Source organism: Camelus dromedarius, chromosome 5, assembly GCF_036321535.1.
Source record: "Camelus dromedarius isolate mCamDro1 chromosome 5, mCamDro1.pat, whole genome shotgun sequence".
NCBI lineage: Eukaryota > Metazoa > Chordata > Mammalia > Artiodactyla > Camelidae > Camelus > Camelus dromedarius.
In genome coordinates this window covers 4,345,164-4,362,591 of record NC_087440.1, presented here as the reverse complement: position 1 = coordinate 4,362,591, position 17,428 = coordinate 4,345,164, and the positions used below count along the sequence as shown (strand labels likewise).

General features: G+C 43.0%; 1 long non-coding RNA gene across 12 annotated transcripts in view; it reads left to right on the top strand.

The window, feature by feature from the left end:
- Window positions 1-17,428, top strand: part of LOC116153393 (uncharacterized) — a 41,456-nt gene that overhangs the window by 15,634 nt on the left and 8,394 nt on the right. For 10 of the 12 annotated variants that reach the window (XR_010380828.1, XR_010380827.1, XR_010380824.1 and 7 more), the window contains exons 3-7: window positions 6,394-6,604; window positions 9,058-9,140; window positions 10,860-10,984; window positions 11,387-11,550; window positions 12,271-12,469. This is a non-coding gene — a long non-coding RNA (uncharacterized LOC116153393). Of the gene's footprint in view, window positions 1-3,427; window positions 3,511-6,393; window positions 6,605-9,057; window positions 9,141-10,859; window positions 10,985-11,386; window positions 11,551-12,270; window positions 12,470-17,428 lie in introns of all 12 variants that reach the window. The other 2 variants (XR_010380820.1, XR_010380829.1) reach the window with 2 other exon arrangements.

The following is a 17,428-nucleotide window of genomic DNA, read 5'->3' as shown; positions in this document are numbered from 1 at the left end:
CCCTGGTCTGATGGGGGAGGCACAGCCTCTTCTCTGGGAGCTCTGATTTGAAGTGCCCGGGGACCTTTGCATCCTTCCCTCAACTCAGGCAGGGAGGGGCTCCTTGGTTCTGGTGCTGTGAGGGGCCCCTGCCCCAGCTCCTTCTGTCACCCTGGACCTGGGGATTGGGGAGGAGCAGATGTCACTGACCTAGATTCCTCAGGTTTGAGCCCAAGAGTGGGGGCCTGGATCCATGACCCAGGTATTCCAAGTTTCTGAAGTTCAGACAAGAGGCAGCAAATGGTCTCTCACATGTGGGAGCGGTCACTGTGTGCTCAAGGAAGGAAGGACCTGCTTGTGTTGCAGAGATGGTAACAGGTGTCCCCTGCAGCAGGAAGGATTTCAGTCAGACATGGGGAAGAACTTCCAGATGTTGTGGGTATATGAGGATGTATCCTAGAGGTGTAACTGAAAGAAGGAGAGCCAAGGATCCCCTGATGTTTGCCAGGGCAGGATGTGCCTAAGATGCAAGTGAGGGTCCTCTGGTCAGAGACCACAACCCACATGTCCTGCTTGGGGCCAGTCCTCGGCTGATGTGCAGGGCAGCCTGGAAAGCTCTGCAAATGGCCCGGGAAACTTCTGTTGATGGGGGGCTCTGCCCTGGTGTTGAATGGGCCTTAGGGAGACCCCCCCTCCACCTGGTCTGGGTGTTAGACCATCCTTGAGGGTCACTTTCAGGTCTGTGATTCCCAGTCCTGATTGCACAGCTCAGGTGTTGTAGGCTTTTGCGAGGTGGAGGGGATGTGAGGTGGTGAGACAAACAGAAACTGGAATCCTAGCCCTCCTGTGTTTTGCTGTGTGGCGTCCGGCAATCCTCCCACCTCTTTGAGCCTCAGTTTCTTCACAGAGCTGAGCTGTGAATTATTTCCAAGATTAAATGAGAAAATGGACAGGAAGCTGTTAATATGGAGATGGGGGAGGGGGCAAGGAGAAGCTTCCTGTCCCTGTGCTGGAGGTCAGGAGCCGGTGCATGCTTCCCTGATCGTCTCCACCAGGGACTGCAGAGCCAGGGGACACTTGATGGGGGAGAGGCCGAGGCCAAAGAGCCCGCGTTGCAATCCTCCAAGTTTTGAGTGAGCCCAGCAGGTGCCCGCCTTCTGGGCTGCCAGCCTGAGTAGCTGGTTCTCTGGAGGGGCCAGGGTTGCAGGCTGCGGGACCACGGGAGACAGCAGTGCAGACCTAGCCCCTCGGAAGGCAAGGAGGCCACAAACCCTCGGGGACCAGCCCCTGGGGACCCCCATTCGTGGGGACCACAGCCCATAGGGGGAAGGGTGGTATCCTGCAGTTAGGTGCAGGCAGGATGGAAACCCAGGGCAGCCACCCCGAGCCTGGGAAGTGGTCAACAGGTACAAGTGCAAGGTCACTTCTGTGTTGCCGTGGGCCTGGGCTAGGAGCGGTCCTTGCTGGGGTCAGCCATTCAAACATCTAAACGAGTGAGAGTGGAGGTCGGGGTAGGACGGCGCCTTCTCCACTGCTGGGCGGGGACCAGTGTTCGTGTCTGGGATGTGCCTTAGTGCGGGTGGGGAAGGGGCACCTGTGAGAAAGCATCACTGTTGCCCACACCTGCTCCCTTCACAGCTGCTAATGCCCAGGATGACGTCAGCCACGTGCACGCACTTGGCTCCCTAAGGACTTGGAGCTGAATGTCCCCTAAGCTTAGGGTGGACTGTGGCCTGATTGCAGGGGACTAGGTCGAATGTGACAGCAGTGTGGCCAGGAGGGGTGTTCCCAGGAGAGGAGGTGCCGGCTCTGTGCATCCTGCAGCTCAGCCTCTCCTGATGCATAACCTTTGCCATCGCTCTCTTGGGGCCTGTCCTACCACCTGCAGGTCACCCCTCTGCAAGGACCTGCTCTCCGGCCCTCTGCCCAGCGTCCATCAGCCCCAGCTCTTACATGGTTTGAAAATGTGTGTTACTCAGTTGTCCTTGTCCCAGTGGCCTCCATGAAGGATCCCAGGCACCATTTGTTGGGTGGGTGGGCTGGCGGCAGGTGGAGGGGCAGACAGGGGTCAGGGTGCTGTGGTTGTGTGAGAGGTAACTGGGCTGGGAGTCGGGACTGTGGTATCAAGTGGGTAGGTTTCTTTTCTGCATCCGCTGATACAATCATATGGTTTTGATTTTTTCTTAGTCCAGGGATCAGCATACTGTGACCCACAGACCAAATCCTGCCCACTGGCTGTTTGTGTAGAGGCAGCAAGCTAAAACACATTTTTTACATTTTTTAACGGATTGTAAAAAGAAGAATAATATTCTGTAAAAAGTGTATGTCACCCACAAAGCTTTAAATATTTGCTGTTTGGTCCTTTACTGAAAAAAATTGCTGCATCATCCTTTAGTCAGTTAATACAATGGGCTACATCAGTGATGTCTCTTTAACTAGGTTTGCATCACGAGAAACCGCCCCCCCCACCACTTGTTTGTGATGTAGTATTCCTTTTATAAATTTCTGGATTTAATTTGCTATAATTTTAGTAGAAAATTGTATGTCTATTTTCATAAGATACTGATTTGTAATTTTCTTACAAGGTCTTTTAAGGCTAATACTAGCCTCAAAAACAAGTAGGGGATTGTCCTTTTTTTCTATTTTTTATTTAAAAATATTTTCTTAAGAGGCTGTGTTTATTTTATGTTTATTTTATGTTCATAGCAAAATTGAGCAGAAAATACAGAAGTTACCCCTTGCTCCCAGACATGCACAGCCTCCCCCACTACCAACGCTTGTACCAGAGAGTACATTTGTATGTTATTGGATAATCAATCTAAATTGATACATCATTGATACACTACACCAAAAGTCCATTAGGGTTCACTCTGTGGGTTTTGACAAATGTATAGTGACATGTATCGCTATTATACTACCATATGGAATAGTTACATGACCCTAAAAATCCTCTGTGCTCCACAGAGTTATTTCTTCCTCCCTCTTTCTGAACCCCTGGAAATCACTGATCTTTTTACTGTCTGCGTAACTCTACCTGATCTAGAATTTCATATATTGGAATCATACAGTATGCAGCCATTTCAGATTGTCTTCTTCCGTTTAGTAACAGGCGTTTAAGTTTCTTCCATGTCTTTCCATGGCTTGAGAGCTCATTTCCTTTTAGTGCTGAATAATGTTACATTGCCTGGATGTACCATGGTTTACTTATTAATTCACCAAATGAAGGACAAGTTGGTTGCTTCCAAGTTTTCGAAATTGTGAATAAAGCTGCTACAAACTTCCATGTGCAGGTTTTCGTATCCATGTGCAGGTACACAAGTTTTTGATTCCTTTGGGTAAATACCGAGGGGTACAATTGCTGGATCATGTGGTAGGAGTATGTTTAGTTTTGTAAGAAACTGTCCAGCTGTCTCCCAAAGTGACTGTTCCATGTTTGCATTCCCACCAGGAAAAGATGAAAGTTCTTGTTGCTCCACATCCTTGTCAGCATTTGGTGTTCTCAGTGTTACAGATGTTTGGCCATTCTGATAGGTATGTAGTGGTATCTTACTGTTGTTTTAGTTTACAACTTTTTAACGGTATATAATGTTGAGCATTTTTTCATATGCTAATTTCTCATGTTTATCCTCTTCAGTGAGGTATCTGTTCAGGTCTTTTGCCCATTCTTAAATCAGGTTGTTATTTAATTTTAAGCATTCTTTGTATATTGCGAATAACAGTCCTTTATTGAATAAATTTTTTGCAAATACTTTGTCTTAGTTTGTGGCTTGTTTTCTCATTCTCTTGCCAGTGTCTTTCACAGAGAAGAACTTTGTTGTTGTTGTTATGAGTGTACCTTATCAATTCTTTCTTTCATGGACCGTGCCTTTGGTGTTACATCTAAAAAGTCATCACCATACCGAGCACCATCTAGAATTTTTTCTATGTTACCTCCTAGGAATTTTATAATTTTGCATTTTACATTAAGGTCTATCATCCATTTTAAGTTACTTTTTTTTTGAAAGGTATAAGGTCTGTCTCTAGACTATTAGGTTCTTTAATATGTGGATGTCTGGTTGTTCCACTGCCATTTGTTGAAGAGATTATCTTTTCTCCATTGTCGTACCTTTGTGATTCATCAAGATCAGTTCACTGTAGCTATTCTTTATCAAGTTGAGGGAGTTCCCCTCTATTCCTAACTTGCTGAGAGTTTTTTTTTATCAAGAATGAATGTTGAACTTTGTCAAAGATTTTTTTCTGTATGCATTGATATAATCATGTGGTTTTTTTTCTTCTTTAGCTGCTGATGTAATGGATTGCATTAATGGATATCCAAATGTTAACCAACCTTGCATAACTGGGATTAATTTCACATAGTCTTGGTGTATAATTCTTTTCATATATTGTTGGTTTTGATTTGCTGGTATTTTGTTGATGATTGTTGCATTTGTGTTCATGAGAGAGATCGTGGTCTGTAGTTTTCTTGTAAAGACTATCTGGTTTTGGTAATGCTGGCCTCATAGAATGAATTAGGAGGTTTCCCTTATTTCAGTATCTTCTGTGTTTTCATACAAATTTTAGAATGATTTGCAATTTTGTGATAAGTGCCATTGGTATTTTGATAGGTGTTGCATTGAGTCTGCAGATTTCCTTTGATTGTATGGTCATTTCAACAATACTAATTCTTCCAATAGATGAACACAGTATAGTTTCCCACACAAAAGACCTAAATAGCCAAACAGTCTTGATAAAGAAGAACAAAGCTGGAGGTATCATGCTCCCTGACTTCAAACTATGCTACAAAGCTACACTCATCAAAACAGTATGGTAAAGGCTAAACTTTTCAACAAATGGTGCTGGGTCAGTTGAATATCTATATGAAAGAAATAATGTGACTTGACCCTTAACTTATACCATACGTGAAAACTGACTCTATATGGATTGCATACCTAAATGTGAAGAAAAAACAATTTGACTTCTAGGCTAAAACATGAGAACCACTTCATGAGACACACCTGATAGTTGAAATCTAGAAGATGGAAAAAGCAAGTGTTGGCATGAATGTGGAGCAATAGCAAATCTCACACACTCTTGATGGGAGGGAGCATAAGTTGGTCCAACCACTTTGGAACGTTGGTGGAGAGTACTTAAGCCAAACCCGTGCATACCCTATGACCCAGCAATTCTACTCTTAGGTCTATATCTATCACCAATATGCACATATGTTTATTGAAAGACATGTACTAGAATATTCATAGCGTTAATTATAATGGTCCCAAGCTGGAAACTGTAAATATCTGTCAACAGTGGTGTGGGTAAACAAATTGAGACACACTAAACTACTATGCAGCAATGAGAATCAGATACCTATAACTGCATGTGATATGGATGAATCTGACAAAGACAACATGAAGGAAAATAAAACTACAGTTGATCCTTGAACAACACAGGGGTTAACCTGTGTGTAACTTACAGTCGGCCCTCTGTATCCATGGTTACTCTGCTTGTGTAGATTCAACCAGCCACAGACTATGTAGTCCTGTACTATTTACTGTTGAAATATATCCACATATAAGTGGACCCACAGTCCAAGCCAGTGCATTCTAGGGTCAGCTGTGTGTAGTATACCACATAACACACTATCTGATTTCATGCGTGCAAAGTACAAAACAAAGCAACACTAATCTGTGCTCTCAGATGTCAGGACGATGGCTACCCTGAGAGGTTCAGGCTAGAGGGAAGTTCAGAGGGCTTTGGGGGTCCCAGTATTGTTCTCTTTCTTGATTAGAATGCTGACTTCATGAGTGACTAGATTGTGATATTTTGGGGGGCTTTAGACATGCAATATTGCATTTTTCTGTATGTACAGTATTTTTCAGTAGAATGTTTAAAAATGTTTCTACAGCACAGGTGTGTCATAATTTATTCAAACTTTTCTGTATTTATTGGTCAATCAATTGGTTCCAGCTTTTTACTTCTACAAATATTGTGAAGTAAAGATCTCCATACATATTTGACTCATGGTGGTCCCCTTTAAGAATAAATCATTCATATGTTAAGTAGCTGAAGTCTTCATGCTAAAATACATTGTGATATTTCTTCCCCCCAAAACGGGAAACTCAGATTTTCATTTTCACTAGCAATGTTTGTATTTTTCCTCTTATAGCCTCATGAGAATGTCTTGTCTTTTTCATTGTGTTTCATTTCATTTCCTCATTTATGATAGATTCAATCATTTTTGCTTTCATAGATGTTGCAGATACTTTCCCTAATATAGCTGCTCTACATTGAATTTGTTTATAGTAGACTTTCTATAAAACTTATGGTGATTTTAAGTACACAGATACTTTCATACCATTCCTTTGAAGAGATGGAGGTAAATTCCTCTGACTTTCAGCATGGACTGGGCTTTAATGACTTCCTTTTAATGAATAGTATGTGATAAAGTGACATCCCTATGAAGAGGCTTACATGGAAAGGAGCTGAGGCCTCCAGCCAACAGACGTGTGTGAACTTTCATAGAAGTGGATCTTTCAGCCTAGTCAAGCCTTCATATGACCACAGCCCTGGCCGATGACTTGACACCAAAGCAAAGCCACCCACCAAAGACACTCCCTAAAGCCTTGCCTTCAGAAATGTGAGATTAGTAAGTATTTGCTCATTTAAACTGTTAAATTTTGTGATCAATTTCTATACAACAGATAAGTAATACACAATTTTTAAACTTTTTATTTTGAAACAGTGTATGTGCAAAGAAGTAAATGAAACATAGATATACAATTTAGCAAAGTATTATAATGCAAACGCAAATGCAATGGTTATGAAATAGAAAATTGCAGGTCCCCAGAAAGAATATGCATGTTCTTTCAAGTTCAAAACATCTTACTCCAGTTTGTATGCAATCATACTCTTGAATTTCATGGTAATCATTTATTTGCTTTGCCTTATGGTCATATCTCCTATGTTTACACCTCTGAACAGTACAATTTAGTTTTGCTTACTTTTGAGTTGCATATTAATAGGACCTATGGAATCATAGATTCACTTTGTTATACCTTACTTCTTCTGTTCAACCTTCTGTAAGAGTCACCAGTGTTGCCCGTAGCTCTAGCTTGTTTGTCTGCATTACTGTAGAATATTTCTGTTGTTTGATTCCACCGCAGCATATTTTTCCATTTTACCTGTTAAATACTTTCTAATTTGGGATGACTCTGCTTGCTTTTACAATCCTGTTCATACTGTAATGGTTCACATGTGCAAGAGCTTCTCAGTGATATATATTCCTAGGAGTGGTGATATCTTTTTAAGATCTTGATTTCATTTTCCTCAAATCTATATCCCCAAGTGGGATTGCTGGATCATTTAGTAATCATATCTTTAATTTTTTAAAGGAAATTCCATACTGTTTTCCATAGTGGTGGCACCAGTTTATAGTCCCACCAACAGTGCGCAAATGTTCCCTTTTCTCCACATTTTCACCAACACTTGCTATTTCTTGTTTTTTGTTGTTGTTGTTGTTGTTGTTGTTGTTGTTCTTTGTTTTCATTGAACTCAAAATAGCTAGTAACAAAAACATCTAAAAATATCTCCAACATTTGATTCTTCAGTCATTTTTGGTTAATGACATTTGATTATTTAGTTCCTGCTTGTTTCCATCATGGAGTAACACGTCTATCAAAATATATCTCTGAGAGTTTGCAGCAAGCTTTAAACCTGTATACTTAGATCCTAACCCAAAACCATGATTTAGTTGTTAGTTTTAAATCTAAATTTTTTCTGCCAGACAGAAGCTTATTAAACTAATAATCATAAATAAGCTAGCTATTAGTTTTCAAGAAAATGCCCAAATACAGCACATACATATAGGTCGCATATATCCTTTCATCCTTTACTACTCATACAATATGAATGTAAGATGTACAGTGGAGTTACATCATAAACATTTAATTTACATTAATTCAATATGTCAGTGAAAAGGAAATAATGAGTAAGGAAAATAACAATAAAGCCATGGCTAGAAGAAGCTGAAACAAGTTTCAAAGGCGCAGTCAGGGAAATCGATACCTACTAAATTAACCCAAACTCTCTGACATACCGCTCTAGCGAGTGGTGAAATTCACAGCCCCAGTTTATTTCTTGTCTTTTTGATAATAGCCATTCTGACAGGTGGAGGTGATATGTCATTGTGGTTTTGATTTGCATTTTCCTGATGATTAGTGATGCCAATTATCTGTTAGTCATTTGTACGTCTTCTTGGGAAAAATATTTACTGAGGTCTTCTGTACAATTTTAAAATCTGACATCATCCGTTCTGGCATGCAACCTCCTAGGTCATTCTGTCATGTCAGATTGAGGCCCAGTGTCCCATCTCGGCCCCTGGGGTGGGCTGCCCCACAGTGGCTCTCTGCTTTTTTGCTGTCTGGTCACACATCCTTGTGTGATTCCCACACACTCCCCTGCAGGGTGGATGGACACTGGGACCAGGTTCTGACATGTAGACTGACTCGTGAAAATGTGCGTGACTTCCACTCATTCCCATCTCCAGTGTTCATTCTCTCTCTCTCTCTGTCTCTCAGTGCCTCTCTGTCTTCTCTCTCTCTCTCTGTCTCTCTGTGTTTCAGTCTGCCTGTCTCTCCTGTATGTATGTTTGCATATGATTATGTTTATATGTGTGTATTTACGTGTGTGTTTTGTTAGCACCCAGGGCAGGTCACTTCTGAAAATGCCTTGATGACATATTGATTCTTTTCATGTTACTGAAGAAAAAACACCTTTGAAAGCTGTGCGAGCACTTTGGTGGTATCAGCACTAAGGACCAGCACTGCTGGGGAAGGGATGCACCTCTGGCCCTTTGATGCATCCTGCACACTGTTCCCCTGGAGTGTTTGTTCACTCTTCCCTCCAGGGGACCTGCTGGGGCCTCTGCCTCCTCACATTGTCACCAGAGCTGGTTGTCACCAGGCCAAAGACCTGCCAGTGTGATGGTGACCAGTGCTGTCTCCACAGTGTGTCCATCTGCCTGTGTCCTCACCTGACACACACTGGCCACCTGCACTGCCTCTCATTGGAACTGCCTGTGTGTGTTTTGTTTCTTTTCAGAACACTGGGTTTCAAGAGGTTTTTGGACCACAGGGATGTGAAACCTTTCTCCGACCTTGAGTCATGAGGAACAATTTTTCCAGGTTGTGGTTTGTCTTTCCAGCTGTCTTTCTTGCCCTTTGTCTTCTGGTTTTGTTTGGTTTGGTTTTGCCAAAGGAAGAGCTAAGCATCTCCCTTCTGGCTCTGGTTTCACACTTAGAACAGCAGTGCCTACCCCAAAATTATGCACATAGTTACTAAAAAGGCTTCATTTAGGACGTCTCATCTTTAATTCATCTGGATTTTCCTCTCAAAATACAAAAATGCTAATTTATGTAAAAACAATCACCAGTCCTTGCTTAAGATATGTGGGCAGACACAAAAAGCCATCTTGTATATGATTTCATTGATAGGGAACCTCCAAGATAGGTAAAAATCCTGAGAGAGAAAGGGGCTTGTCATGGGCTGGGGGAGGGGGGACGTGCAGTGTGCTTTGTGTACAAGCTTTTACTTTGAGGAAGGAAGTAGTCTGAAACCAGACAGGGGTGCTGATCTCACAGCAATGTGAGTGCACTTAATGCTCCTGAACTGCACAACTTAAACTGTGAAAAGGCTAAACTCTTTTATTATAAAGTTAAAACATAAAAATAGATGATACTCTAATAGAAAAGAACAAATCTGACTCCACATTTGATTTGTTTTTTTGGCTCTAACCCTGTGCTCCATGTTCTAGGCTTAGTCCTGCTGGCTCCCCCCTTTTGTAAAACAATGTTGCCTTTAGCCTGTCTGGTAAACAGGAGAGCCTGTTCTCAGGGCTCTGACCTTTAAGGATATTAACACTTTTGCACTCCTACCAAGAAAAGAAGTTGCAGAGTAGAAAATAACATTTGTCTTGTTGGAGGTTTTGCAGGGGCACCATGACCTGACCCACGTGGACAGCTATAGCCCAAGATAATGGCAGACTGATGTCCTGGAGAACCATCTTCCCCAAGTCAGACTTCAGGCTCCTTTTCTACTGAAAAGAGGAGGGGATGTGGTTGGTTGTTGCAGACTTCTTGGTGTAGGATTTCTTTTTTCTTGGAATCTTTTGTTCTTGTAGATGTCCACATCGGTCAGGTCATGGTGTCCCTGTAAAACCTCCAACAAAAACAAAGGTTATTTTCTATTCTGCAGCTTGTTAACTTTATAGGAGTGCAAAAGTGTTAATATCCTTAAAGGTCAGAGCCTTGAGAACAGGCTCTCCTGTCCATTTCAGGCTAAAGGCAACATTGTTTCACAAAAGGTGCAGAGCTGGCAAGACTAAGCCTAGAAAACAGGGCACAGGGTTAAAACCAAAGGAACAGATCCAATATAGGGCCTGACCTGTTCTCCTCTATTGGAAAATCCCTGGGGAGAGTTGGGAAATTCCATACAAGGGTAAGCCAGCCTCGGTGGCATCCAGGCCCCCTGTCGCTGCCCCTGTGCTGAGGGTGGGCTGGGCTTTGGTGGCTGTGAGAATGGGATTCTGTCTGCGGGACTTTATGAGTCTGAATCAGCACATCACCTTTGGCTGCATGAGGCTGTTACTGTTAAAAGTTAGCTTGATCCTCACCATCCCGGGGGTTGGGGGTTTGTTGGCCAGAAAGGAACTGCTTCCTGGGAGTGGCTGTCCTGAAACTGAGACCAGACATTCTAAGGTGGATTTTCATGCTTGTCCTTTTTATTTTAGTGTTCATCACGTCCTTTTAGATTTTTTTTCCTATTTGAAAATACAGATCACATGTTTAACAAATAACCCTAACTTTGCCATACAATTATGGTTATGATCTTGTTGTTCCCTTCAGAGTTTTACAGGCAGCGCTCCCACCGCCCTGGTGGAAGGCCTTCCCGAGGCTCTGCAGAAGCAGTTTGAGTGTGGAGACCCTGCTGTGTGAGGTGTGAGCAGCTGCTGCACGGCCCGCTCTTCAAGGTGACACGCGACTTGTTTTGAAGCCGTGGGAGAGCCACCCACAGGGCTGTCAAGGGCCGAGCATCCAACATCAGGCATCCCTGGGGACGGGGAGCTGCTGCTGGAGTTGAGCATGAGGACCTCTGGGAGTGACCGAGTGGTCTGAGGAGCAGTGGACTCAGATGCCCTGACGGAGGCAGCAGGGGTGGTAGCAGTTGTTGGCACCGAGGTCCTGAGGTCCAGTGCACCCCTAGGAGCTGGGTGGGAACAGCCCCCATCCCTGGTGATGCTCAAATCCTTGCTGTGTGCACGACAGTCAGCCTGGAGCAGGAGTTCTGAGGGGGGGACCCTCAGAGCCTGTGCTGGGGCTGGCTGGTGAATGTCAGCCATGTCGCTGAGTGGCCCTGTGTTGTTAATTTTCAGTGACTACAGATGCTGGCAGCTCTTGCTTGTGACCTAGAACTAGACGCTCTCCCTTGCTGCGCAGAGATGCACAGGTGGGCCTCGTTCTAAAGGTACCGCCTGGCCTCCCGTGTTGCCGTGGCCCTGAACTGGAGAGCGCAGCCCCCCGCCTGTTTCTCGACAAGGTACTGCATGTTGTTTGGGAATGGCTTTTGGAATGCAAACCATTTTCTTTTTTCAGCCATAGTATAAAAAAAATACCAGTATTATGAGACACAGTGACATTCCTCTTGCCAGGAAATACCAGAAAGAAGAAAAAGCACGTAGGTGAAAATGAGTAAACTGACCCTGTGAATTTCAGCTTAAGTTTATTTTTAGTAAAGTAAACTAAAGATGTAATGATACTGCCTAGACATTTTATTTTATTTTTATTTTTCCCTTTATTGGAGGCACTGGGGATTGAACTCAGGATCTTGTGCAGGCCAAGTATACGCTCTACCACTGAGCCATACTCCCCACCCCCTGCCTAGACATTTTAAAATAATTTCAGTGGGATATAATCAGATTGGTTTTGCTAATTAACCTTAAAAGTCACAGTGTTGGCATTTCCTCATATTCTTGGGTGGGAATTCCTTCTGTTTTCTACCCTTAATATTTGTTTTATTCTTGAGAAATGAGTGTTTGATTTGTAATCTCTTAATATTGTCTGGGTGGCTAAGAAAATTCGTGAGTTGATGGCAGACGGTGAAAACGTGGTCGTCCTCCATGAGAGGCTCGGCGTTTTTAAAAGAGCAAGATGAGCAGCTTGTGCAGTGGATGAACAAGAGATTATGTCAGAAACAGGAAATAACGCTGTCTGTGAGAGAACGGTGTTTCACATGCAGTTCATTTCGTGTTTCTTACAGGTGACCGGATGATGGGACTCTTTCTGCTGGAGGCAGTGGGACAATTTATGGTTGGGGTCGTAACCATAGGGGTCAGCGTGGGGGCATCGAAGGTGCCAAAGTGAAAGCCCCCACTCTGTGTGGAGCCCTTGCAGCTCTCAGCCCCGTGCAGCTCATCGGAGGAGAGCAGACGCTCTTCGCAGGGACAGCTGCCGGGAAGGTAAGGCTGCGTGTTCTGGGCCCTCCTGACAGTGGATTGAGAGGCAGCCGTGGCCGGTGTGCATCTGGTTCACAGGATGTACGAGTGTTCTGTGCTGAAATATGGTCCCAAGACTAATGGTACTTAGCAGTGTCCTGGAAGCAGTTATTGTTCCAGAGGGTTTCTGTATAATCTTTAGTGCATTCTTTGGCCACAGAAGTTTTCTATTTTGAAATACAGCATGCATACAGAAGTGTATTATACTTGTTTGCATATCGATAATTTGTTAGATGTTCGTGTTCCTTTTTTGTTGCTGTCATGATGCTGTCTTTGGGAAAAGCACTGCCGCTGGTGTGTGGAGATAGTTGATGTTTACATATTGGCTTTACGACGAGCAAGCTTGTACTATTTTCTTTCTTAGTGTCTCAGAACGTTTTCTGTCTTGTTTATAAAGACGCTGTGATCTGTAAATGAATTTTGTTCTTTCCTTTCCAGTCCACCTGTCTTTTTTTCAACTCTCTCCTTCTGTGTGGGAGAAGGGAGCTCGTTGCTGGGTGGGAGTTGCAGTCCAGTGGTGAACAGGGTTGGGTAGTGGGTCTGTTCTTGGCTCGATCCAGGCTGCAAAGGAAGCGCTATGGCTGAGCCCTCCACACACTTACTGGAGGGGGTTTGGTAGACACTTTTACCAAAGTAAGAAGCTCTTTTTCTACATATGGATGGATATTGACTTCTGTCAAATGCTCTTCCTACATTTAAAAAATATTCTTACAGATGCCTTCTCCTTCAGTGGGTTAGTGGAGTGAATTGGATTGTTTTTCTTGTATCAAACAATCTTGCCTTCTTTGGAGACACTCAGCTTGGTCAGGATAATTTTGATCTTTTTTTGCTTTGTGTTTGGGATCTTGGGGAGATGGAGATCATGAGTGCAATCATCATAATTTTCGTCTTATGCACTCTGTGTCTGATTATGGCACTACGTCCGTCCATTATCCGTGTAACTTACAACAATTAATACAATACACATGGATCGTCTCAGTTTCTCTGGGGGCCTCCAGCCCAGAATCTCTCATGAGGCTGCAGGTGCTGCCGGGCTGTCCTGAGAAAGGTTCGGCTCCCCGGGGCCCCTGGCTGAGGCTGCCCTCCGTCCTCCACCATCTCATGTGGCAACTGGCCCCGTGAGAGCAAGCACGGGGAGGGCGAGGGAGGGAGCGAGCAGGACACAGGTCACAGTCTTGTGTGACCTAATCTAGAAGCGACACCCCATCCCTGTTGCTGTGTTCTGTCTCTTAAAGTCACTAGGTCGGCCCACATGCGGGGAGAAGGGGTTACGTGGGGGCGGGAACCCCTGGATGCAGGGACCCCGGGAACACCTGGGAACAGCGTCGGAGGCTGCCCGCCAGAAGCATCAGGGTCATGCCAACCTCAGAACAAGGGTAGGAGTGGAGCCCTCTTTTTCTGTTTTTGGGAGAATTCTGTCTTTTAGTTGTCTCCTGGCTACTTTAACATGTGTATTAAAAATCGAAAGTGAATTAGTATTTCTGTCATCCTCCCAAGTAAAGGCTGATCCTCTGTCGCCCTGCCCCCAAAGACAGGCAGGGTTATTATTGTCGCTTTATGTAGACCGTGTATTTTCTGGGTGTACGCAAATGTCACACATGCCTTTGCTCACCTTTATTTCTCAGGTCTCAGACCTTATATCTGCAGTCATTTTTCTTCTACTTTAAGCATGTATTTTCAGTTTCCTTTAGTAAGGATCTCTTCCGGTTAATTTTCTGATTTTTTTTTTTTTAAATATCTTTATTTTGTCCTTTTTCTAGGCAAGAGTAGCAAATATTTTCCATAAAGGGCAGATACTGTTTTGGGCTGTGGGTGTCCAGTAGTCTGGTCTCTGTTGCAGCCGTGAAGGCAGCCTGTGGGGAAATTGTAAAGGACTGGGTGTGGCTGTGTGCTAATAAAACTATTTACAAAGACAGGTGGTGGCCTCCAGGCTGTCTGACCACCCTTGTGCTAGGGAATACAATTTTCAGTTCACCGTTACTTTCAGTCAGCCCGTTAAAAGTTTTATTATTCTGGTTTTTGGCCTTCACTGTTGCTAATGGGGTGTCAGCAGTCACATTAATTTTCACCCAAATGAAGGTAATAAAATCTTTCCTTTGTGGCTGCTTTCAAGATCTTTCTTTAGTGGTCCTCAGTTTCACTCTGCTGTATTAAATATCTGGGTTTCTTTTTATTTTTCCTGCCCTTTTTTGTACTGCTTTGTTTTTGCCAGGTGGTGAGGGTTAAGGGGTGGGCTTCCTGGCTGAGAAGTGTTCTTTCAACAACTCTGGTAAATTCTCAGACATAATTTTTTCAAATATTGCCTCGCCCGTATTCTCTGTGTGTTCTCTACCTACAGCTGGGTTCCGAGTGGTGTTCAGGTGAGAAGGTCTACCCCAAATTACCTCTAACCCTTCTTTACTGTTTCTTCTTCCCTTTGTGCTTCTGGGCCGTGTGTTGGGTAATTCCTTCAGGTCCATCGTCTAGTGGTCTAGTCTTTCTTCATCTGTGTTTAATCTGCTATTTGCTACATCTGAGTTTTTCATTTCTACTATTTTTAAAATTAATTTCTGGAAGTTCTGCTTTGGGTTTTCTTATAGTCTCTTATTCCTTGGGGATACTTTTAAGCTTTCATTTCTTTAAACATAATATTGGACTTTTTTTCCTTCCTGATTCTCTCTCATGGTGTCTTCTTTCCTTTTAGATAATGTGAATTTTTAAAACTACAAGCTGACCATTTTCCTTGGAAAACTTTGTGTAGAAATTCTTTGAGGCCAAGCCCGAAGTCACTCATCAAAAGAGGATTTAGAACTCTGGGGTACCGCCAACCTGAGCCACCATAAGTGAAATTCTTTCCCTAAGGAATTTAGATCATAGGTTAGCATTAATTCAGACTGAGAATCATCTCAGAGACCAGCTTCCTTGGTTATGAATCCTCAGGAGAGACTCCCCTTCTCATTCAGCCCTAAGTTTGAGAAGAGCTACTTCTTTGTTCTCTCCTCAGTTCTCACTCACAGCCTGCGTGAGAGGATGCCCTTGAAGCCTCATCTTCCCCCAGAGAGTTTTCTTTTCGGCTTAGCCTCACCCCCCCACACCCTGTGCAGTCAAGACCCTCAAAACTTTCCCGGGGAAGCTGACTTTGGGGTCATTTCCTGTTTGAGTTCTTGGTTTCACTTCCTGTTTGGTCCTTGAGTTTCCCTTACTGTTGCATCAGTGCAGCAGCGCATCAGACACAGTATGAATCAGCGTGTAAGTTTTTGTAGGAGGAAATATTTAATATGCATTTGAAAGTGGCAGTCCTGATTTTTTTTTTTTATGATAAAGATGTTTTACGTCCCAAATCAATTATTTGAGTGAAAGAAAAACAGTAGAGTCTACCATGTGGTTTCTATGCTGCCTTGCTGAAATAGTAAATATATTTATAATTTTTCTGTGGGTGTTTCTGTGAGTATCACTTATCTGAGATTTGCATAAAGTAGATAGTTAAATCTTTTGTTTTCCTTGGTATTAACCCTGATTGGTATTCTAAACAAAAATAGGAATGTTTCTAGGGAAAAGACGATTTCTAAGTACATTTTCTGAATTTGGGATTTCTATCAGTTAAATTTTTTTCTTCCATCTTTGAAGATTTTATAAAGGAAAAATGAAGTCAAACATTCCTGTGATTTTTTTAATGCTAACTTTTCTCTGCAGTAAAAATGTTTAGAGCATTGATTGGGTTTATTAATCACTAAAATACAGTCCTCAGCCTCAGCACCAACTTAGCAAATGCCTGAATGCAGATACAAATGGAAACTAGAATTGTTTGCTGACTCACATGAAGAAAGATGTCAGTTTGTTATTTCTTTTTATTATTTCCAGCTTTATTGAGATATAACTGAAACATAACACCGTGTAGTTTAATATACCACTCCAGCCCCCTGGCAACCATTATTCCACTCGCTGTCTATATGAGTTTAACTTTTTTTGGATTCCACACATGAGTGATCTAATTCAGCTTCTGTCTTCTTCCATCTGTCCATTTCACTTAGCATGATACCCTCAGTCAGGGTCATCCATGTGGTCACCAGTGGCAAGACTGCTGTCTCCATCATGGCTGAATGATATTCTGTTGTGTGGGAGAGGTACCTGTACCTGTCTGGGTCTCACATTTTCCTTACCCATTCATCCACCAGTGGACACAGGTGGTGTCCACGTCTTGGCTCTGCGATGAACACGGGAGTGTAGATGTCTCTGAGAGATCCTGGCTTCAGAGCCTTTGACTATTAACTCAGCAGTATGATCACTTGGATCATAAAATATACCTATTTTTAATTTTTTGAGCAACTTCCATGCTGTTTTCCAGAGGCTGCACCATTCACATTCCCACCAACAGTGCACAAGGATTCCAATTCTATATCGTTACCAACACTTACCTTTGGGGACTTTTTGTTTTATAATAAACACCCTAACAGGTGTGAGGGGATGTCTCCTTGTGCTTTTGATTTGCATCCCCCTGATGATTATGATGGTGAGCATCTTTTCCTGTACCTGTTGGCCACCTGTACATCTTCTGTGGGTCATTTCCCTCAGTGGTTTTGTCTGGTGTTTCTTTCTAATCTGATTCAGATCATGGCTCTGTGACAAGTATATCACAGGAGCAAAGCTTATGTGCCCCTCAGTGCACCCTACGGGATGGCACATGATTTCAGTGTGTCCACTGTGGATTACATTAACTTTGCTTATTGAATGTCATGTTTGCTAAACTTCTGCATCACAAAGTTGCTATTTTTTCCTTTAAGGGCAATAAGTATAAAATAATTGGCCTGTAATCTTCAAAGATGTCATGTTTTTAAAAACCAGATTATAAAAGAGAAGGAAAGGCTGAAATTCTTAAATGTGAGAGTAAAATAATATCTGTTTCTGCCCCCCACTATATATATATATGCAAACCTAGTTCCAATG